At 34.4% G+C, this 24,682-nt stretch overlaps 1 protein-coding gene across 1 annotated transcript in view; it reads left to right on the forward strand.

Annotated features, from left to right (window-relative positions):
• The window catches only part of GMNC (geminin coiled-coil domain containing), a gene marked incomplete at both ends in the record, with an annotated part of 32,531 nt that overhangs the window by 1,654 nt on the left and 6,195 nt on the right, over window positions 1-24,682 (forward strand). The window lies entirely within an intron of this gene.

Below are 24,682 nucleotides of genomic sequence, written 5' to 3' on the forward strand. Positions count from 1 at the left end.
TAAGGTGGGGATGGAAATAATCAGAGAACAAGGGACAAATTTTTCAGATTAAGACTTCCTGTATGACTGTGAGGAAGGTGATAGTGAGAGAGCAGTGAAGTATGGCCATAGGGTGGTGGCATTGCCATTACTGATACAAAGACTGAGAACAAAGGCAGAGATTATGTCATGTGTTGAGTGCTTGCCATGATACAACAAGGGTGATAAGCAACTATACCAATTTAACTTTGATAATCATAGGTTTGGAATTTGATTTTCTATAATATATTAAGAATCCATATGGTTTTCAGTCATCCACTTAACTTCATTGTTAATGACAATAGTTTGAGGCAATTGTTGCCTGTGTTGCCGGTGAGAGAAAAGAAGGGGATTACAAGAATATATAAATATAATGACCTTTCCTTAAAATAGAAAAGTTTAGGCTAAGTATACAAATTGTGAACCATCAAGATATAGAAAATAATTGAAATTATGACAGTGGATCAACTTGGCCATGAAACATCTGCAGCATAAGGAAAAGAACAAGGCTAAAACCTTGAGCAATTCCCATGGTCTTTAGGAAGAATAAGAGTTGATAAAGGGGATTCTGAAGCCACAGGAGAAGACTGAGGATAAAAAGAGGCATGTGATACCCGGTAAGACAAGAGACTGGACTATTTGAAGAAAAGGGAATCATGATGAGAAAATTGAATTCTTAAACTATGATATCCAAACTGTAATCTCCATTAAAACCATTACTAATAATACTTAACAGGGATTTTGATACAGCAGGTAGTTCTATGAAGTATACATTTTCTGCTGATAAGATTGAAAGGCACTGTCAATACACTAAGACTGGTAGAAAACAAAATAACAAACTTCCATGTATTGAGTGCCTACCATGCTCCAACAAGGGTGATAGGCATCTCATAGAAAATAAACTCTGAAAAATTGGTAATTTCCATCTGGAACACAACATGCTTTAGACAAATGTGTCCTTTAATAAACATATCAATGAATGATTCAGTTTTGTTTGCAATTTATAATTTGTCCAGCACCTTTTACATGGCCAATCATCACTATTGTAGAAGGGAAAAAAATTATCTTCTTTTCACAAATCTGCCTTAATCTATAAAGAGGGAGAGACATTTCTGTCTACCATTCTTTCTGTATTCCCTTATTAACCAATAAGGTTTCTGCCCACAGAAACACAGGATAATCTTTTGACTGTTCTGAATGGGAGTCTATTGGTTTGTACTTTGCTAGTAGAAGAAGTTCCATTTATATATGAAGCAGGGAAATGCTGTGCTTTCTGTTTATTTATTTATATTTTACTTTTGCACTCAGGTGCTGCAGTTTTCTTGGTGCTTCCTTCTCTGTCCAGAGCACAGGTAGCCACACAGCTGTCAGAGTCCACCCTTGCATGCAGCCCCCTACTTCATTCTTGGTCCCATCTGTGTGCTACAAGGCAAGGGTTATTTAATTCGTTTATATAACTATTGAGTTAATAGACTTGGAGTTTGCTCCAAAAATACTAGCCACTCCAGATTCAAAGGAAGATATCTCATTTGAACAACCAGGTAAGTATATTACTCCAACATATTATACCAGAGGAATCCTGCATTGGAGATTTTCAAATAAACACCCAACTTAACACCCACATACACATACCCACACACACACATACACACACACACACACACACACGCACATTACTTATTGACATATTCTTTTTATATGTGTGCATACTCCTTTGGCAGGTTATTTCAGAGAAGAAGAGATAAATTAAGATTTGTATTTTATTAATATAAAAATGGGAGTCCAAAGACCTTGATACTCGACCAAGGTGAAACTCTTAAGATGTAGATCCAGGATTTAAATCCAGGTCTTCTCAGTTTTCTTTTGGTATTCTTTTACCCAGCCTGTAATTTCACCTACCATATAGCCACACTGAAATTATGATATGTTAAATTTGAGTAGTTTAAATGTATGTAGCATTTTTCCTTTCATAAAATATTGATTATACTTTATTATACATTCATTATTAACTGCTTTAAAATAGCTTATCTGTTTTACTAACACCCAGTAATACATGGGTTATATGGATTTCAGAATGATTAAAATATTGCTCCAAACTAAAGGAAAAGGTTTTTGAAAATAAGAACAAGAACAAGAGAGAAGAAGAGATAAAATGTTAAATGTTAGCATATTTTCCACAGTTGCATAAAAAATACAATATCATCAGTTAAGTTAGTTGGCTTCTCATCTTTATATTGGCATTATCCAAATGTGGGTTTCTGGCTGATGTTGCCATAATAAAATTTTGATACGTCAGAAAAGGCCAAGAAATAGAATAAGTACAGAGTACCACTTTGTCAGTGGATCAAAATAACATCTATACCAACCTTGTAATCCTGTCTCAAAAGGCAGCTTATGGTCTCACAGAATGAAGATGAATTCACAGTAAAATTCCTTGAGCCTTTTGAGGAGCTTGAACACTCTGGCAGAGAACAATTGGACTATGTGTCAACTGGAAAGAACAGAGGTATTGGAACAGAGGAAGTACTGTTTAAAACGTATGGATTTAAATATTATTCTATATAAGGGAAGACGCTAGAATACAAGAAGACAAATCAGGAGCCAGGTGTGGTGGCACACGCCTGTAATCTTAGCAACTCAGGAGACTGAGGCAGGAGGATTACAGGTTGAAGGCCAGCTTCAGCAATTTATCACGACCGTGTATTGGGCTGGGAATGTGGCTCAGTGGTTGAGTGTCCTTGGGTTCAACCCCTAGTACCCCCCCAAAAAAATCAATTTGCAATTATGGTTGTAAAAATATTTAGCATGAAATTAAAATAAACTGAAAGGATTGAGTGGTTAATGGAATGCATGGAGCTAAATAAAGAAATGGAGGTTTGACAGATACTTACTAACACTGTGTGTTAAAAATGTCATAAATGAAAGAGAATGTAAATAAATAATTAATGAAAAGAATAATACGATACCAGATTAAAAGCTTTCTAGGGTTTCAAGCCCACAAGAGAAGAAAATTTCAACACCAAAAATGTACTTAAATGTAAGACTATCAAAGATAATAAGTAATAGATTCCAAAATGAATAATCAAATAGTACAAAAAAGAAGCAAAGAATCCAAGTAACTTGGAACCTTCTTCATTAGAAATATGTTGGACTATGTAATAATTTAAGAATGCAAACTAATTATTCATCTCAACCTGCATCACTCTGAGGATGATGAAAAAAAATCATTGTGTATTCTTTACAAAACTTCCTGAACCTGATTGCCATGGAATTTAAGAGATGAATTCATAAGTTTATTGTAAAATGGGTCTTCATCAAATTGTATTTGTTTCCTTTTCTGAAAGAGATTCCTCATAAAGGACCACCACAACTCTCCTTTAACCATATTATTAAGCAATGAGTTTTCAGTTGAGAAAAATCACCTTCAGAATACTAATCTCATAAATAGACTTCTCTTCCATCGATTTCTAGAAGTGCTTCCCCATGTTTTCATAAATGTAAACAGAGGATGGAAAAATCCTAGGATTGGTTGGCATTAAATTAAATTAGCCCCATACTACAAGTCATAAATAATATAAATGATAGGTTTATTAAATTTACATTAGGGGCTGGGGATGTGGCTCAAGCAGTAGCGCGCTCGCCTGGCATGCGTGCTGCCCAGGTTCGATCCTTAGCACCACATACAAAGATGTTGTGTCCGCCCATAACTAAAAAATAAATATTAAAATTCTCTCTCTCTCCCTCCCTCCCTCTCTCTCTCTCTTTTTAAAAAAATAAAATAAATTTACATTAAATGAAAAAAGTGAAATCACACTTCTTAATTAGAATTTGTGTTTAAAAATGTATACTGACATCAAGAGGGATTCAACCTTTTCTTTATTCTGTGAAATGCTAGAAAAGCCTTCAGGAGCCCCCTCTAGTGTCTTAAGGATGCAATAGCTCATCAACAAAGGATTTGCTCAAAAGAAAAAGACAAGAATTCTTTGTCCTGCTAAAAAAAGTCTATAGAGATCTTCAACTCCAACACCTATTCCATCCAGAAAATGGCAAGACTGAAGGTCCAGCAAGAAGGCTTTTTTCTAAGGTTTGAAGTAGGTTAGTGGTAGGTCAAGCAGTAGGACTTGATTTCCCCTACTACTAGTTAACAGAACATTCCATTGTGCTCTGTGGACTTGGATTTGGGGCTAACAGGTACAAAATACAATAAAAACACGGAATTTGGAGGATATGAGGGTTTTTTTAAATGAAAGAAGAATTATAGATATAAGGGAAGAGTCATTGAGATAAAGGAGGAAACAGAAAGGGGAAAATGTTAGGGGTCCAGAGTAATAGGAACTCAGAGACAGGGTAATTAAAGGATTGATTGGATTTGTGATACTTGAGAGGATACTGATAGATCAGAAACAGACTCGTAAAATGAGCATGTATAAAAGTATGTATTTTATTTGTAGTTTTCAAGGTGATTAATGAAGTTTAGCTACAAATTCCCCACTTACTAAAATCTGTTACTTAACTCTTATACCGTTATTCTTTTTATCTGTATCAAAAGAAATTACATTACCAGCAATGCAGAATATGAAGTTTTCATTACAGAGCAATAAACCTTGATTTCTCACCCAACTCTAGTTCATGGTAACAGAGTAGCACTGGAGATGTTGGTTAAAACATCATGATATATTATCCTTAAATGCAGTGCATAAATTTCTGTCTCCCTTCCTTCCCCCAGAATGCATAAAAAGCAATACTCTCTGGAAAAAAGCTTTAAGTACTATCTCTCTCAAAAGACACAAATCCAAACAGCCTAGTTAATTTAAGTGTGTGACTTTTATTTGCATAGCATTGTTAAGAAATAGTTTGTGAAGAATGTTCAGCTATTTCTTTTTCACAAGTATTGAATGTGGGAATTTGCCATACAGATAAGACATGCATTGAAGAGTTCATAGTCTGATGGGTAAAACCCAAAAGTAGAAAGGAAAGAGGGGACATATTATTTGAGTCATCTTTCGATTATCAGCCTTTAGTCATGTTAGCCATTGTAGAATGTGGAGCTGAAGGGCAGTGGAGATATGGTAGGAAAGTACATGCTGCCAGGCGTTAAGGATACCTGATACCTGAACAACTCTTCATTCTCAATACCAGTGTAGGAGATGAGACAGACAAAAATGCTTTAGACAAGAAGCTCTCTATGGAATAACACAGTGTGAGCATTGAATTAAGAAGGTGCTGAGAATGCTGGGGAATAAATAAGTGGATGAGAATTCCTGCATTTATGTTGTTTAAAGGAAGGAATCACAAAACTCCTCAAGACTAACTTGTTCAGTCATTAATTGAAAAGTTCTGTGCCAGACAGGAATGGTAAGGGATTTGGAAATAAATTTCTGTGAGGTCACTTTTTAAAAGTGAGAAGACTTCATAGAAATCAAATACTCTTTCTCATCAATTTTTCATAACTTTCATCATAAATGAAGGTTCAAATACCTAATAAGCTAAAATATATTGAGAACCAAATTTTTGAAATGCACTATTCTTAGTGTTTTTACAAGCATCATCTCATTGAATTTTTACAAGACACCTTCATCCCTGGGGCATTCCTGTTGGGCCACCAGCCTGGGAAATGGCCAAAGCATTACAGCATTCTCATAAAATTTCTTCATCATTTCCTTCAAGACATTTTTATATTTAAAGGAGTATAAATGATGTTAGATGTTTCATTGCTCTTTGTATTTGATTTCATTTGAACTGTTGGAAATCAAACTCAGGGTCTCATGCATGCTATGCAGTTACTCTGTCACTGAGCTACACCCCCATCCTGATTTTTTTGAGACATTTAATTGTTCCTCAAAGTGCTATACTTAGAAAAGTTTCATAAAACTAATGGAAATGCTGTTAAACTTAAAATGTTGGCAATGTTCTAACTGTTGTAAATATTTTCCAACCAATGAACCTGAAATTGATTGATTCAAGAAATTGGATACTTAATAGTGAATGAATTGATGTAAATTGGGTGAACCATAGTAGTGATAGAAAACTGGACACAAAAGGAGATCTAAGTTCCACTTGTGATTTTCTATATGTATTAGAGCTATTCTCCAAGGCATTCTATAAAAGCTCTAATTATACAAAGTAGTGTTGCTAGTTTTAACACTTGGCCACATTCCCTTTTTCTTTCCCCATTCACCATACTATCCAGGAGTATTCCACCACTCCTAAGAGGGCCCCCAGTCCAGTGAATCCTACACTGTATCCAAGAGGAAGGGATCTAAAGACATCTTAGGAACTTTGGGATTCCATTCACAAGTCTACCCTGTCTCACTATCTGGCGGTAAGCTACCATCCAGTAATTTGCTCACTTGACTATTTCATTTCCCCTGATTCTTGCAACCCTTTTGAAATTTCTTTCCTTTTTACCCAGCATTCTACTACTCCTTTACAAAAGCCTTCAAATCTTTCTCTCCATTGAAGTTCCTTTAAAACATCTCACCAGATCCTAAAACACAGGTCAACCCTGATCATCTTCTTTTCTCTCTTTACCTCTATGGTTCTGATCACATAATTCAGTTACCACATCCACAGGCTTTCTTTTCATTTGAACTATTGGAGCTGATGGTCCATTCTCTCTTTTTCTTTCCTCTGTGACAATTTCAAACTTCATAGCAGTCTACAAGCCCTACTTTTGTCCCTCAATGGATCTATTGTTTTCCACTTTACGGAGAAAAATTGAAATTATCAAGTGAATAAATCCTCAATTCTTTACCAAAATATGTGTCACAGAAAACCTTCCACAACTTCTTATCATCACTTAGTCTCTCTTCCTGTAGTATATGATCTCAATTCCTTGTCTTGATGTTGAATCTTTTATACTTTTGTCTCTGAGGGTAGATATCTATTTATTAATTTTTTTTGCATTTGGAATAACTAAACTCATGGTTATAAAACTCAATGTTTGAGATATTAATTCTTCCAAAGATGATATATAAATGTACTATAACTCCAACTAAAACCCAGAAGGCTTTGGTGAAAATGGACAGGCTAAAACTGAAAATGATGCTCAAGAAAATGATAATATTTTAATACTTAATATAAAACCATACTGAGTATGACTGCATGGTAGTGGAGAAAACTATCAAATGAAATGAACAGAACAGAATAGGATGCACAAAGTAGACTCAAATATGTGATCATCTGCCTTATAACAATGGTGACACTGTCAAGCAGTAGAGAAAATGAATATCTATTTCATTAAGAATCCTCTATAAGGGAAAAAATGCATGGGAAGATGAAACTTAGCATCTACACCAAACAATATAAAACTCATACCTAGATGAACCACAGACATTAATGCACAAAGTAAAACAATAACAAACCTCAGAGGAAAAAGCAGGTGACTATCTTTCTTGGAGTAACTGAAGATTTCTAAAATAGGGTGCAGAAAGAATTAATCATGAAGGAAATATTGGTTAATTGAACTATTTCAAATTTAGAATTTTAGGGCACCAGAAGATACCTATAAGAGTACAAGGCAAACTATTTTTGTTTATTATGAAGTCAGTACTCGATAAGCTTTTGATAAGTTAAATGTATGATAGGTAAGTTCTTGGTTCTTAATAAATATTTGATTATTTTTGGAACTATGTTTCAAGTGACTACAAAACACCAGGAGCTATGTAGTGGTCTATTTACATATATTATTTAATCTATTCTTTACCACAACTGTGCAAAGTATGTAGTAATATTTACAGATAAAGAAATCAGTGCCCAGAAAGATTTAGCAATTTACTCATACTCACTTCTAATGGGAGAGAGAGCTACAGTTTAAGCCAGAAACTTCTCCAAAATCCAAATTCTCTCTACATTCTGTCCAGATTTTCTTAAGTCAGTACCTATAGGCAAACATATTTTATGTGATCTACTCAGTATTTATAGTTCATTGTAAGTTTGAATAGAAAGATCTAAGTATCATCTTTAAATCCCAGAACCTTTCAGTGGGTTCTTGAATTTGACTAATCTAGCATCTAAGCAAGCTAGAGGCAACACTGAAGAGGAAGCAGAAGAGGAAAGGAGACCTCTGATAGAAAAGAAGTAAAGAGGACTCAGCAGAAGTCTGAGTAAGGAGTCATGGAAATGAACAGGTAGACATCAGGTTACCCTGAGGCGGAGCAAAGTTAATTCTGTGAAATGCAAAGAGCCCGCTGGTCCAGAAATTTGTAGAATTCGTTCAAGAAAGAACTCTGCTAAGTTCTCAAGTGTGACCCTGGAGGAGTTCCAGAATTTCTCTTCTACTCAGTTGCTCTCTGAGAGAATTACTCCAAGGGTCTGAAATGTTTCTTCCACCTCTGATATTAAACAAATCTCCCTGTGTATCTACAGGAGGTCCACGTATTGAGCCCAAGAATATTCAGCCTTTGCAAAATAGCTGATACCGAATAACTGTTAGCATTTAACTGACACCACATTTATCTACAGCTAATGATTTTTTTCTGTTTATTTTCCAAAATATTGATTAGCTACACTGCAGTCAATGCTTAAAAGAGCTGAACTTATTTAAATCACAAAACTCTTCTTTTTCATTTTCTGTGAACTTCAGGTTTAATTTCTACCAGGTATGTGTGTTATAAGTCAAATTCAAGTTGGTTGAATATTACTAGACCAGTAGCACTAATTCAGTGCTCCACGTGACTCTGTTGGCCATTTTAGCATATATTCCTTTTACATATGCACCTTACCCATATGTTTCTTTTTTTTTTTAAGAGAGAGCAAGAGAGAGAGAGAGAAGAGAGAGAGTTTTTAATATTTATTTTTTAGTTTTCGGCGGACACAACATCTTTGTATGTGGTGCTGAGGATCAAACCCAGTGCCCAGGCAAGTGCGTTACCACTTGAGCCACATCTCCAGCCCCCATATGTTTCTTTTATGTAACTAAATACATTGTGCAACCTCTGCTCCACTCTTTTTTAAAAAGAAAAGAAAGTTGCGAATCAACCAAAGTCCCACAGAGGGCAGTATGGTTCTAGCTGTTTCAGAAGAAATCCTATTTCATAGTAAAGACTATAACTCTAGTCAAATAAATGAATACAAAATGAAACAGTGATATGAAAATGTGAGATATAGAGATATAGGTTGAAAGATAATAAAAGAGTAGGGTAGAAGACTTCTGATTGTAAATTAATAAATAAGAATCATAAAATTTTTAGAAATTAATGAAATAAAAGTAAATTTTAAATTATCCATTATCCCTAAGGTCAGACAGAATCATTCTGATGTCTGTGTATGTGCATGTATGTGTGTGAGTGTGTGTGTATACACATACACATATATTCATAAATATATATACATATAACTTCTATCAGATTAGTTTTGCATTCTTATATTCTTTATGTCATTTAAGATTTTTCTAGATTGTGTAATTTGTATACTATTTTTAATGGATGGATAAAATTTCTTCATAGTTATATATGTTAACTAACTATTTAGTTCTTTTTAAAAATTATTTATTTATTTATTTTAACCAGGAATATATGAGAGCAGAATGCATTTTGATTCATTGTACACAATTGCAACACAACTGTTCATTTCTCTGGTTGTATATAATGTATCATTACACCATATGTGCAGTCACACAAGTACATAGGGTAATGATGTCCATCTCATTCCATAATCTTTTCTGCCCCATGCCCCCTCACCATTTAGCTCATGATTCAACTTTAGATATGTTAAATGTTTTTTATAGATTAATGCTATGATAAATATTTTTGCTTAAATTTATATATTAATTTTTAATGTTCCCTTGTAACATGTTCTCCTAGCATAATGAATAGTTAATACCTATTTAGGTACTAACATGTAACTATTCCTTATATCTGTCACCAAATTCTTTACAGACATATACTCATTTATGCTGTTTAACTATAGATAGCTTCAACAACATGCAATTATACTCATAATTTTACTTAATACTAGAAAAAATGATACTTCAGTTTGATTTTTGATATGATAAAGCATTGGTTGGGAAAAATAGTCCAGAACTCAAAATTATAAATTATATCTGAAAAATCTTGGAATAAGTGGTGTTGAAATAAGAGTACAAAATCATTTCAAAGATCTCCTAGGAGAAGCAAATGAGAGAAGGGAGGTGAAAATAATTTTAAAATATTGTCTTATCTAAATGGAAGGAAACAATAAAGAAATAGAATACTTTTCCAAGATAAATAATTGAGTCTATAAGGTAATATATAAAAATGGAGTTTTGAAACTTTGGTTCGACTCGAAAATACTGAATCCTTTTCTTACTATTTGCATAACACTGGGTAAATGCCTTAATTTCTCTGGACAGATTATGCCCACTTTAGAAGAATGTTGTGAGGACTTAATTAGATACTATAGATTATTATTAACACTTGACAGGTACATAACATATACTCCATAAATATTATTAACATTATTTTCTTTTAGTCAATTATCAATAGAGAGACACATGTCTAAGTGTGAGCACCAGGAAGAAAAATTCATTAAGTAATGAAAAAATATAGTATGATTTCCAAATTAACAAGGTAATAATAGGGAACATATTCCAACTGTATCAAACTCACAGAATAAGAATTGAAAGGGGAAAAAGATATAGTAAAGTTAAAACTAAGACAGATATATAAAAATAGTTAATGAAAGAAAAGAATGCAAAGCAAGGGGATTTTTGAGCAGTGAAATTATTCTGAGTGATACTCTAAAAGTGGATATATTGCATCACTCATTGACCAAAACTCACAGGTTACAGCAAATCATAGAACTCAATAGCAACATATCAATTTTGGCTTATCAATTTTAACAAATGCTGCCTAATTAAAGATTCTAATAATGGGGAAAAATTTGGGATGGATAAAGTAAACTTGTAGAAATTCTGTGTTTTCCACTCAACTTTTCTGTAAAGCTAAAAGTGCTCAAAAAGTAGTATATTAAGTTTAAAAAAATCTGTACAAATCTCTGCTACATGAGAGACACTATTTACAACATATTTTTGTCAACTATGAAATACAATAAATTTATATTAGCTTTTAATATGTTAATTGTTTTGAAATTAATATATCCGTAAGGTATTATTAAGACCTTATGAATTTTAAACAATTCATATGTATGTAAATTTTTTTGTCATTATAATCTCAAGGATATATCAAAGGAAAATATTGTGTTCATGCCTTATGAAAAAATGGCTAACTTTACAGAAAAAATAAGTTGTTGAGTGAAGATACAGAGTAATTCTTCTGATTATTTTTTGGATCTTGGAAAGAGTCATTGTTGATCAAGATGCAAAAAATGTTAAAAACAAAAAAAATCAAATAAATAAAAACATAAATGAAGACATAAAATAGTTTATCAATCATGACAGAAATTGAGGGTGAACTATAGTCCATAAAAAGGTCTATGTTCTTAAACTAGGTTTGGAAAATGATAGTTCACTACTATTTATAAGAATCAGAATGAAGCCAGTCTCAGGAAGTCAGGGTCACATATTTCCTCTTATATGCAGAAGCTGTGAAGAAAAATAGGAAAGAAAAAGAAACCACTTGGAAATAGAAGAGAGAGTGGTAGAATAGAGAAAGGAGGTGAGGAGGGAGTAGAGGAGAGAAAGGGGAGGTATTGAGAAAGGAAATACAGCAATGTATGCTGTCATACATCAATTAAATTTTTTAAAAAGAAACTATGAAATCTGAAAGTAGGTGCAAAAGAGAAAGAGAGGAGTAACAACATTAGTATCGGAAGGCTGACTGTAGGGTTGAAAGACCTACATGAATGCAAAGTAGGGATCCATGTATTGATAAAAGGGACATTTGTGAAGAAGTTATGCAATTGTCAACTTCTGTATGACAAACTATACAGTAGCTAAACATTAAAGGTAAGAACACCAATTAGTACAAATTTGATGAGACTGTAATTAAATGAAAACTTTTAATGTTTCTTTTCAAATTTGAGTAATCCAAGTACTTCATGAAAATTAACTCAATCTTCACCCTAATAACCCTGTAAAGTTAGCATGATTATAAGATGTATTTTCAACTGAGGAAAAGAAAAATTATAAATAAATCACAGATTTTTGTTTTAGAAATTCCATTGAAAATGATGACTTCCTCATAAGTCAAAAGAAAGGGAGTAAAATACACAAGATTAGATAAAACTTAACCACAGAGGATATTAATAGAAAAATAAATGTTGTGGTACAAAATTTTAGGGAACACATTTGCAAATCAAAAGAAATGTATGATTTTGGGGGGGAGAAATAATAAATACCACAAAAGACTAAAAAATGAAAATTTTTAAATGTACACTTTGAAAAATTTGAAGAAACAGATTCACAGGCAATTTCTATCTAATATCTAAAACAAAAAGATACTTCAGCTGCATTAAGGCAAGAAAGTAGTATTCACTACCAAAAAACCTATAGAGATATCAAATAAGCACTTGATAAAATAGACTTAGCCATTCCTAACAATAACACTAAATAAAAAACAGACTGAAAAGAAACTATTTAAATTTAATACTTGGGTATTTGCAAATCACACAATAAGTATTATTGCTATAAATAGCAAATGTTTAAATAATTAATGATAAATAGCAAAGGCTGAAAGCAATGTCATTTTAAGGTCAAAAATTGGACAGAGAAGACTGCTTTTAAGATTAGATTTCAATATTGGCTGGAGGTGCCCTGAAACCAGTAGGGTAAAGATCAAATTAGCGTTGGTATTGGAAGACAGAATTTCATTTCTTTCTTCTCTTAATATAATTTTGTACAACTGAGGAGATTCTAGAAAAATCTATCAAAGTTAATATGGGAAAAAAAAATCTAGATACAAGACACACATTCAAAAATCGGTAGTTTTCTCTTTATCTTGCCGTCACCTTTAAATGAAAAATCTTTAGACTCATTTATAGGGCGTAAACACACAAGCAAAAATACTTAGAAACTAGCAGAGTGAAATTGATTATATAAATAAAAATATGCATATATAAATTTACCAATGTACATAATAATTTGTATAATACATTATATAAAAATATGTGAAAAATCTTATAGGGCCATAAAAATGTTCTAAATAAATGAAAGAAGTTGTATATTGCTGGTTAAAATTGCAGCCAATTTTTTTTTAAGAGAGAGTGAGAGAGGAGAGAGAGAGAGAGAGAGATAATTTTTTTTTTAATATTTATTTTTTAGTTCTCGGCGGACACAACATCTTTGTTGGTATGTGGTGCTGAGGATTGAACCCGGGCCGCACGCATGCCAGGCAAGCGCGCTACCGCTTGAGCCACACATCCCCAGCCCAATTGCAGCCAATTTAAATGAAGTCTGTCAACATCTGTTAACATTATAAAACCTTTAATTAACTCAGTATTCTCCTGAAAATCTTATACTAAATAAATAACCATTTTGGATACATACGGAGAAATATTTTGTTATATAATATTTATGGAAATAAAAAGTATGGAAATAATCTAAGCATTCATTAGGAAAATGAATTGTTGACTATATTATGTAATATTATGTAGTTGATATAATATTTTAGACAATGTATGGTGTTACAGTCAACAAAAATAGAATGCTTTGAAGTTGTTCCAGTGTTCTTATTAGTACCTTGGAAACTTGATGAAAATATATTTACAATGAGAACTTTTAATATGTTTCTTTTGAAATTTGAACAATCTAAAAACTACATAGACAATTATGGAGTACCTTTCTATTCCTTTGTAAAATGCTGTTATAAAAAAGTCCCACAGGAAAGGGAGGAACAAATTATCATGTGCTGCATCACAACTGACATCAAAACCTAGTGGCCTAAAGAAATGGTTCTTACATGAATTAAATTGCTTCTTGAGGAAAATTTTTGATTATCAAATTATGTGCCTGACACAAGTTAGTATATCAAATTAGTACCACAACCCAGACATTCTGCTTGACTTGTCCACACAGTACTTGTCAAGTCAATAAAATACACAATGAGGACTGAGATGGAGCATGACAGCAATATGGTAACTGAGCTTCATAATAAATCAAGACTTAAGAAGACTGCCATCTATAGCCCACATGGCAACAGATTTTTTAGTAAAGGGCTAAAATTTTAGTAAAGGGCTAAAATACTTTTTCTCATTAAAGACTTGGTCTGAGACAATAAAAACTATATTTTGATCATTTGTCATCTATTCTAATATAAAAGGGTTTGAATGGAACAGGGTCTGGAGGGGGGGGTCTCTTTGCCTTAATTAAAGGACCATTGGGTGGGTCTATCAGGGCTGGCACACTTCTTTAGGGAACTCTGTTTCAATTCTTAGTGAGATGAAAAAAGTATATATTTTCTCTCCGATTTTCTGAGATGTATCCAGTTTAGAGTGGTGGTTGATGGGGAGTATCAAGTACCCATACTCTAGATCTAGGGTATTGTTAAGCATCCTACAATGTAAGACTAACCTTTTACAACAAAGAATTGTCCTGTCCAAATTGTCACTAGGGCAATGTGAAGAAACTCTTAAAGAAATGACAGTGTTTATTAAATAAAATACAGAGCTATAATTTGGGCAGGTCAGAGTTGGGTAAGAAAGCCCCATCTCCTCTACTCAGTGTCAGGATAGAGGGCTTACCTGAAATCATTTGAGGCTTCTCTGTTGGAGTTTAATACTAGTTGCAAATGAGACCTGGGCCTGTCAATTGGAACAATCCGCAGTTACCTTCTCCTTGTGGTCTTACTTTTGTCTTAAGGATGTAGCTAGACTCCAAGGTTGAGATTTCAAAAGAGTAAAAGAAAGAGAAAAAGAGACAAGCCATGTGACCTTTAAGAATGAGCTGCAGAAATTCACATGGGTCTACCAGATTCTCCTTGATTGGGTTAGTCACAAAGCTTTGTGTAGTTCAAGAGGAAGGGAAATAGACCCCACCTGTCAATGGGCATAGCAAGGTTGTGGAAATGTGAGAAACGAAATACTGCTATAGCCATTTTGTATGTCTTTTTAAAAATTTCTTACTGGCATATTATAATGAATTATGATTGTGGGATTAATTATGTTACATTCATATATACACATATTTATTTGATCCATATCATTCCTCAGTACCTTCCAGTTCTCCACCCACTCCTTCCACTGATCCACTTGCTTTATTCTACTTGCTGTATCCAGTTTTGAAAAAACTGACTTCCTATTTAAAAATGAGACTAATAGTGTTTACTAGAGTTATTAAAATTTTGAATCATCCATTAAAGAATAACATTGATTAATAACAAGTTTGGACAGGAGTTCAATGTTCCAGTTAATAGTTCTAGCTTTTTGCTAAAAAAATTAACAGCCTTGGTGTGGATCTCCTAAAAGTCAAAGGGAAATCAATGGAGGAAAATGACTAAGGTATGGGAGGAGGGAGGGAGGGAGGAAGTGCTGGGGAGTGATATTGGACAACTTATATTGTTATACTGTGTTCATGTATAAATATGTAACGACAACTCCCATCATTATATACAACTGTAATGCACCAACAAAAATTGTGGGAAAAAACAAATACAGAAGTGTTGGAAATGTTAAAATTGGAGAGAATTTAAAAATACTATTACACAGACAAGATACAGATGCTTAATGACTTAAAAGGTGGGTGTGATGAGTAAAGAGATGAGAAATATTGGTGGAAAAATGCAAATATCAAGGAAATCCAGATGGAAATTCTAAAAGAGGAAAAATATGAGATTGTGGGGCTGCAGATGTTGCTCAGTGGTAGAGCATACAGTTAGCATAAGGAAGACCCTGGATTCAGTTGCAAGTACTGAAAATAAGTAGGGAATAAAAGAAGGAGGAGGAGGATGTGGAGGAGGAGAAGGAGGAAGGGAAAAAATATATAAGATCTGAATTGAAAATGTCAAAGGATAGATTTCATAGAATCATAGAATATTTAAAATCAAAGAAGAAATGATCAGTAAAATTGACTATAGGGTAACAAATAACAATTCAAACATAAGCTCAGAGGCAAAAATAAATAAATAAATAAACCAAAACCCCAAACAAAACAAAAACAAACAAACAAACAAACAAAAAAAACACAAAACTCTCTTGGGAAGGCTCAGGAGATAAGGGGAATCATATGAATCCATAGAGTCTAAAACTTTGGAAATAATACAGGATCAATGAAAAAGAAAATAGTGTAGTTCTGCACAAAGTCACGGGGACCTGTATTATTGCCCAAGGTACAATTTATTAGAGAAATTATCTTACTCAATTTTGTAAACTCAAGCATCTGGAAGGTCATGATATCACTAAGTAATTGATGATTTGAAAATAAATATGACTTCACTTACCTCATTAAGACCCTTTCATGTCTTTGAATTCCTCTTAGCATAATGCCTAAATGATCTCAACTCAGTCTGTCTCTCCAGCCTCATCATGTTATCTGTTTCTCACGTGTGTACCAGGGCCTTTGCATGTGCTCTTTGTCATTCCCGATGCATACTTTCCTCTACTCTTCACCTGTAGAACTGTTTTTCTTCAAGTCTTGGCTAAAATGTCATTTTCTCAAGCAATATAGCCTTAACAGTTTAAACACAGGTCAAAGAGGGTAGCAATATAGATGCAGAAGCCCACAGTGTTCTAAATTCTCCTTCCATTTCACTTACCAAAGTCTCCGTTTACACAACTAAGTGTGCAATATTTCCTCCAAAATATATAAACACCATTAAGGCAGGAATCACATTTGTTTTGTTCAGTGTTTTATCCCCAGTACTTATATAGCATAGTATAAAATGGAAGAGGAGAGTCTTGGAATGAATGTGTTTTTCTAAAAAATTAGTCACTTTATCACTTTTGATGGAACACTTCCAGGGGTGGACATCCTACTACTCCTGAAAGAAAGTCATTTTTTTTTAACAATTCCATTAAAAATGCCTTTAATTATTGGCCATAAATCTGTGTCCTTCTAATTTTGGTTCTTTGGTTTCCAATTTTACATAACAAACAAGTGATTCTTGAGGGTCTTGAGGATCATATGAGACTTTTCTTGTTGAATACATTCATTTTCGAAAGATCAGAGTCACTTTCCACGGTGACAAGAGGGATATTACATGCTGATGCTTGCAAAGAAAAAGCTAAAAAGCTAGATAAATGGGAGGAAAGGATAAAGGCAGAGACGTTTCACACAGAGTAAAAGTAAACTATTGCATTTGTGGTTCCTTAGTCTCAATAAAAGAAAGACTTCATTGAAGTAGCCTTCACATTTTCCTTCTCTTCTGACTGCTCTCCTTTTAGCCCATCTTCTCCTCGTATATTTCGATTTTACATATTCATGACATTTAACATATGACTGAGGATATTGACATCCACTATTCACTATGTTATTTTTTTATTTTCTGGAAATATGGCTGTGCTCACACTCTGCAGTCCCCACAGGCATAAACAGAGCACCTTAGAAATAGAAATATATAGAGAAATAAGGCTGAACTTGGTGACTTTAAACTTCTTCTTGGACCCTAAAGAGTTACCACCCAGTGTGACATAATCTATGAAGGTCTTGCACTCCCAAATCTTCATTGTTTGCCTCTAAAGCTTGAGCCCTTAATATCTGGGGTGGACGCTATATATCGTCTCTTTTATTATGCTGCTCCCATCTTTTCATGAAAAGTGCTATGGTTCCAGTGACTCATAAAATGGAGAAAAGACTCCACAGGAATTAGGATTTACAGTCACTTAGCCCTGCCACTAGCCTCCTCACACACGGCTGCTTTATCCTGTTTACTTGATATATTTATATATATGTATGTTTGCGTAAAACTGAATGTCAAATATATTACAGTTTTTCTCCTGATTACTTTTACTTTTTTATGACAAAGTATTTGATTGTTTTGTATATAAATATGTTACCTTTAGCATTAAAACACAAAACTTTATGGTGAAGCTTTACTTGCATGTATACTTTTAAATAGGCTTCCTAATATGCATTACTTATTAATATAGAATTTAATTTATTGTGAGTGATGCTGGGGGTACAACACAACTCCAACTGGCACACAGCTACTTGAAACTTTCCACAGGAGAAGCAGACAGCCCGTCACGTAGACACTGACATTAGTGTGGGACCAAATGCTCCTTTCCTTCACCAATCAAAGAAATTTGCATTTGTGTGAATTACTGTCGCTTTATAAAAAATATAAGATTGAAGAATAACTCTATTTGTCAACATCTGAACATTTCCAGGTGTAAGTGTTTTAAAGCCTTGGGTATCACTGGCTGCTCCAGATGCCTGAATTTGTATATATGTAGAAACATAAATAGGCACATACAATCAAGATATATTAATAAATGCTAAATAATTCATAAAAGCAATTACAAATAAAAGTTTTTAAAAGATGCACATTATGCAATTTGAGTTCTTCTCAGTTGTACTCATGAACAAAAACCACTTTTTTTTTCCTTTGCTTGTCTTTCAGTGCTTCCTTCCCCAAAAGGAAGCTATTAAAATGTATTGGTTTGTGTAAAATCATCAGCTATGATTCAGTCATGCAATGCTGATACTACCCAGAAGTGGCAGCTGGGAGGCTTCTGGTTAGATAAAGAAAAAATAAAAATTATATGTACTACTGTCACCAAAACATCATTTATCTCATGTCATAGAGGATATTTGGAATTTTACTTTATTGTTAATAGGGTACTTTCTTCATCTTATAATACTTTAATTCATTCTAATTTTAGTAAGCAGTATTAGTTTCATTACAATAAAAATTCTCTATATTTTTCACAGATTGCTTTAGAATATATAAATGATTCCACCGGCTATAGATTGACATTATGCTTTCATTTTCTAAAAAAGAAATATGGCAATCAGAAGTTGACTAGAAACATCCAAATTGTATTAATACCAATATCAAGTAAGTTTCTTTGATTTGATTGTAAATAAGATGAACTTGTCAAAAATTTGTTAACTTCACAGATTTTATATATTACAAAAATACAGAATTATACCTTTACTATAGCTGAACATTTGTATTTAAATACATTTATTTGTCTTATTTTCATGAAAGAAGTCAACTTATTTCAGGTTCGCTAATAATTCCAAGGCTAGAAGGAACCAGATCCCAGTTGTCCTATTTTGGTATTGAAATCTTAAGCTTTTTGAAAAAAAGGAAGCCTGACTTCCTTTTTCAGCATCTTCTAGACACACTTAGATGTCACAGTCACTGCCGATTCACCATTCAGGCCTTTCCTGCCTGATCAGCAAGTTATCCAAAAACCTCTGCGTCAGAAATCCCTGGGAGGAATCACTTGAGCAATGAAGGCACAGAAGCTCAGTTTGTGAAGATACTGGTGCTCATGAAGCAGAGATTTATTGTATTTTAAGTTACAGCTGCACTAGCATAACTCTGATGTATATTAATCCTAATACCTCTTTTAATTGTTTTCTACTACGGTTGAGTAAAGTGTTGGGGTTGAGATGTATCTGTCTTGTTCTGTTTGAAGTTCCACATTTATAACCTTGGTCGCAATACAAGGTTCATTTCAATGTTTTGAACATATTTTCATAGTGGTATTGATATTATTTCATTCCATTTGAGCCAGATAGGTCACATGGAGCAGACCTTCCCAACTGTTTTACCCATGCATAATAAGTCACAGGCCTGTGAGATAATGATATCCTCCATTCTCAGGGTGCCCTGGTGAGGCCTGGGGGAAATGAGAACTCCCATAACTATCAACAGCCAGGAGAAGCCTTAACAATTTATTCTAACTTGCCACAAATGTTATTTTGAAGTGCTATATTATGAGAAAAGCCAGAAAGCAATGCTAGCAAGTACAGAAAAGGTTTGTCTCACTTTGCAATGAATACAGATTGGCATATATTTCCTAGTTATCTCTCAAAGATGAAGTGAATAGTTACCATTTGAAAGATATGCCCTTAGGCTGAAAATATTTTAAACTTGTGAGGATTACTATAGTATGTGATTTGCCTTGATAAAATAAATAAAGAGCTGAAGGTAGTTATAAAGATATTAAAGTAAATTCTGACTGAAACTTCCAATAAAACAATATCACAAATCACACACACACACACACACACACACACACACACACACACACAGAGTGCACATGTGCATACACGTTTCCATACAGAGCTGATCTGACTCAGTTCCAAACTGAATATTTCATTCCTGAATGCATCCAAAGCCTTTCTCTTTTCTATCTAGTAAACTGCTAGAAGTTTTTCAAATTTATTATTTTTTACATTTTTGTTACCAGGATTAACAATTGACTCTATTTTTCATGCCTTTTGTTCATGTAGAAACAGTTTTTATCACTGCATAGGTTACTGCATATATACTGGCTACTATGCAGACATGGCAAGTAGTAAGTCTCTATCTATATTAAAATTATTGATTTCTGCATATTATTCTGGAGGGGTGAAATTCAAACTATGCTTCAACAAATGAAATATGTCAGGTTCTTCAGACATTCTAAAAATTCAAATGTTAAATTTTCCAATGTAAAACATCTTCTCTAAATATACTTTATCTAAATGTAATAATTTTCTTTACAAACAGGTGAAATAAGAAATATTATCTTTATCATTACCTGGAGATTCAACCATTGAATCAATGGGAAAAGCTGTATTTATAGAAAAAAAATTTAGAAATTGTTTATTACATTAACTATCGAATCCACTAATGGGATAATCATGGAGTTAAACAAAAGAATATTCCATATGCCAACCTATTTATCCCCTGACCAAACTCTGCTTACACTCTAACCTTCTCTGTCTGCAGACTTGTTTTTTTGTGCAAAATAAGAGGTCAAATTACCTTTTATTTTGTTATATCTTTGCCCAGACAGGAGGTGGTACCCTGATTCAACAATTGGGCTATTTGGAGCCACATTCCCTTTAACGCCATTGCTTTAGGCACAACACAAAAGGCAGTTTTAACTAATCTTACTATTAGCAGAAGAAAAAACATCTATGTGGGTTACATTGACATCACTAAGAAATGTGAACTTCCTTCTTTCATAAATGTGGATACACAAGTGCCAGAGGGTTTCCCATTATGGTTTACGGGATGCAGGTTTCAAAATACTAGTCATCATCATAATAGTAACAATTAAGTTTATACCTTAGTAGTGGATGTTAAGTAAGATGTCATGCATAAATCAAATCTTAATAATTAGTTTTTCCCTTAGTTTTTGATTTGAGAATAGATTTATGATCTGATTTATGTTTAATTGTCAATAGCTCTTTGCTGTTTAGGGGTTCTCCACCATCATGTATACTCCCAACCTACCAAGATAAAGTATTAATGATTTGCCAAATATTGTTGTGCTTAAAACCAATCAAAAACTTCTTAAAATTATGTCTTACCCTCAGAAAACAAAAACCCTGTTTTATAAATGTAGCATTCTTTTTCAGTTACTTTAATAAACAAGATACAGGAGCATATGTGTGTTCAAAGGCAGAGTCCCTCACCCCTAATAGTAAAAAGAGATACTATCCATTATTTAGTCAACAAATTAGGAAATAATTAAGCATTAATAAAAATGGCTGGTTTTTCAAGTAACTTCTAATGTATGTATTACTATGCTAATTTCCCAAATAAGAGGCTTAAGATAACCCCAAGTGACTCAATCATAGCATAGCAGCTTAAATCTGGGTATATTTTGATGCAAAGCTTATAGTCCTTTTTTGCATACCATGTTTAGTCAATTACCTACTTTGTATCATTTTGGGAGCCAAAAGAAAATCTATCTTGCAGAGGCTCCTGTATCATATGTGAAAGTTTCCAAAAACACAACTCCATCCTCCTTTTTCTGTCCCTGCTGCTCATCACAAAATGAATGAGGGTTTTGCCAAACAGATTGTGTTGCTGGCAGGACTAAAAGCATGAACAGTTCTTTGCCTTGAAAAAGATCACTGATTCTTACGAATTAAATACATTTTGATATGGTCTCCTTACCCATCATCTCAGGGCCTTACAGCCATTACATCTTTTTTTCTTGTTACAGTTAGAGCAGAGATGGACCAGTCCTTCATGTCACATACTGAAATGAGTCAGTGTTGACTGATCCAGTTCATCCACATTCCAGGCAGGGATCCCCAAACCTATTACTATTAATCTGAAAGTGTTTTTCAAATAAATGTCATTGAAGCAGGAGAAAAGGACTGCTCCAAGAGAAGCAGCTTCCCCCTCCTTTCCTTTCTTAATTTTGGATATACAGTACTTAATTAACATCCATTCTGTCCTAGTCATTTTGCTGAGTGCTACAGGTCATGAGTAGAGTACAAAGAAGAAAGAAGAAAGGTCAAAGCCAGAGTAGAGAAAGGGCTGTGCAAGCCAGAATCAGACATTATTTTTAGTTCCTACACTTGTCTTGAAATACAGTAACATTGGGTATAGGGCTTCAACATATGACTTATGGGGAACACAACCCAGTCCATAACAATGCCCATTGATCAACAGCCATAACATGCAATAGACAGAAGTTAAAGTCAAATGCCATAGGCATAGTAGTTAGTCAGAGGTTCAGATCCAAAGCCTGCCACTTCCCAATTGTGTTAACATTGGTGAGTTTTCTTAACCTTAGTGCTTCCTTCCTTAGTGGATGTAACAAGGACAATAAGTATCCTTTCTCCTATGGCTATCATCAAGTATTTTATATCTAATTAGAAGGTAAATTGAAATGAGAAGCTACTATTAGTTGTAGATAAATAGTTTCAAAGATGTTGTTACTCTTCTTTCTATGGTAGGCATGGTATTTTAGGAATTGTGAGAATCAAATGTAAGAGAAAAGACAGAGGAAATTAAATGCTTACACTATTTTTTCTTAATGAATTTATTTTATATAAATATAGTTGTGAGGCTAGGCCTACACAGAGAAAGATGCTTTAGATTTCAGAAATGTGTAGCTTAATTCATTCTTTTAAACAAATCTTTACTGAGCATTTATTATGCGTCAGAAATTGTGCCAGGCATTTTGGAGACAGCAGTGAGCAGAAATCGCTATTCTTGGGGAATTTATATTCTAGAATTGAAATATGTCACCTCCACTTCCAGAATTGGGCAAAATAAGATCCATCAAATAGGGAAAATAAATTAATTAAAATAAATTTACAACATAATACAAGTTGGCATTACATTGTTATCATGTGGTCAAAAGATAGATAGGCAGAATACTAGCTCTGGGGCTGTAGGACTGGCTTCCACAAGTGCCACCCATCCCTGAAATACAGGTTTGAGACCTGCCATCCCTCACCATTGCCCAGGCAGACTTTCCGCCCCGCCCTGCCTGGCTGCGCGTGTTGCGCAGGAGGAAGCGCTGGCCTTAGGGTCCCTCAGGGCTGCGCTGCCACCACCAGCCTCTGACGTCCCGCGTCAGGTGCGCAGCCAGCGCGCATAGGCGCGCGGGTTTTGAAGCGGCGCAGCATACCCGGTAGCCAAGAGGAGGCCGGGAGCCCACCCGCAGGTCCCAGATCTTGCTGTCGTGGTCGCCAGAGTGAGAGTGACTCTGGCTTCAGCTGGTGTCTGCAAGCTCACGTCACCTGTTTGACAGCCTCCCACCAAATCAGAGGGCAGCGCTCGCCAGGAACCCCGAGCGTCACCGGCTCCCGCAGATTAGAACTCGCCTCTCATAGTTCCTCCCTTCATTCCATTTAAAGCTCCCACTGGCTTTAAGAAAAAGTTAAGTGTGAGCTCAGTTTCTTCAGCGCTTTCTGCCACTGCAAGATGGTAAGTGAGGAACCGGCGTTTGCTAGTCCTCTGGCAAAACCTGGGGCTCTGAAAGCTAATAAACTTTGCACTGAGAATTTATTCCATTTTTTTGGAGCAAGCTTTCTTTGCTATCTACCAATTAAAATAGATCCTCTCCTGTCTCCTTTTTATTATCATCTGTCTTCTCTCTCTTTCTCCCTTCCTTTCCCACTGCCTTTCTCCCTGTTATTTTTATCCTTCATATTTCCCCCAAATTTCACCTATTCACCTGCACTTACTTTTCATTCCTCCTCTTCTTCCAGATTATGCACATATTTGCAAACACTTGGAGTTGAACTACTGTAAGAGTATTTGGGGTTTGTTTTCTTCTCAGGTGTCAATTGCCTAATAGTTTAGCTCAGATTCCAATAATAACCTCAAGGAAGGAGTCTGCAAACATGCTTTTAAAATGAAAACAAGAAAAATAGCTCTTGATAAACTTTTGGCTTAACTTCTTTGGTCTGCACTCCCCAAGCTGCACTTGCTTCTGAACTGTTTTTTTTTTTCTTTTTCTTTTCCAAGACTTAACTCACTGGGAACATTAACAAAGTGTGACTTAATTGACTCATTTCCCCCCCTTCTGTTTATGTTATGACCAAGAAAGTACTCAAGCCAACAAAAGATTCATAGTAGTCAAAAAGAGTTTATCTAAACCTAGGCTCTGCTTGAATAAATGGCTTTTACCTGATTAAACACTGACAAATAATTAGGAATGGACTGTTGTACAAATTAACCCAGGAAGGCTGCATACTTGTCCTTGTTTGGAGATTTGGAAAGAGTGTATGTTTGAGGTTTGACAAGTGGCAAGCAGGAAGGTACTCCCTGGATCAGAACACAGTGAGAACACACGCCAGGCAGTTAGTGGTGGCAGGATAACTTTGCAAGGACATTGAGCCCTAGTGATGGAGAGATCTAGAGCTTGCAGTCTTTGCTTA

Source organism: Spermophilus citellus (genome assembly GCF_964194105.1).
Source record: "Spermophilus citellus genome assembly, chromosome: 7".
NCBI lineage: Eukaryota > Metazoa > Chordata > Mammalia > Rodentia > Sciuridae > Spermophilus > Spermophilus citellus.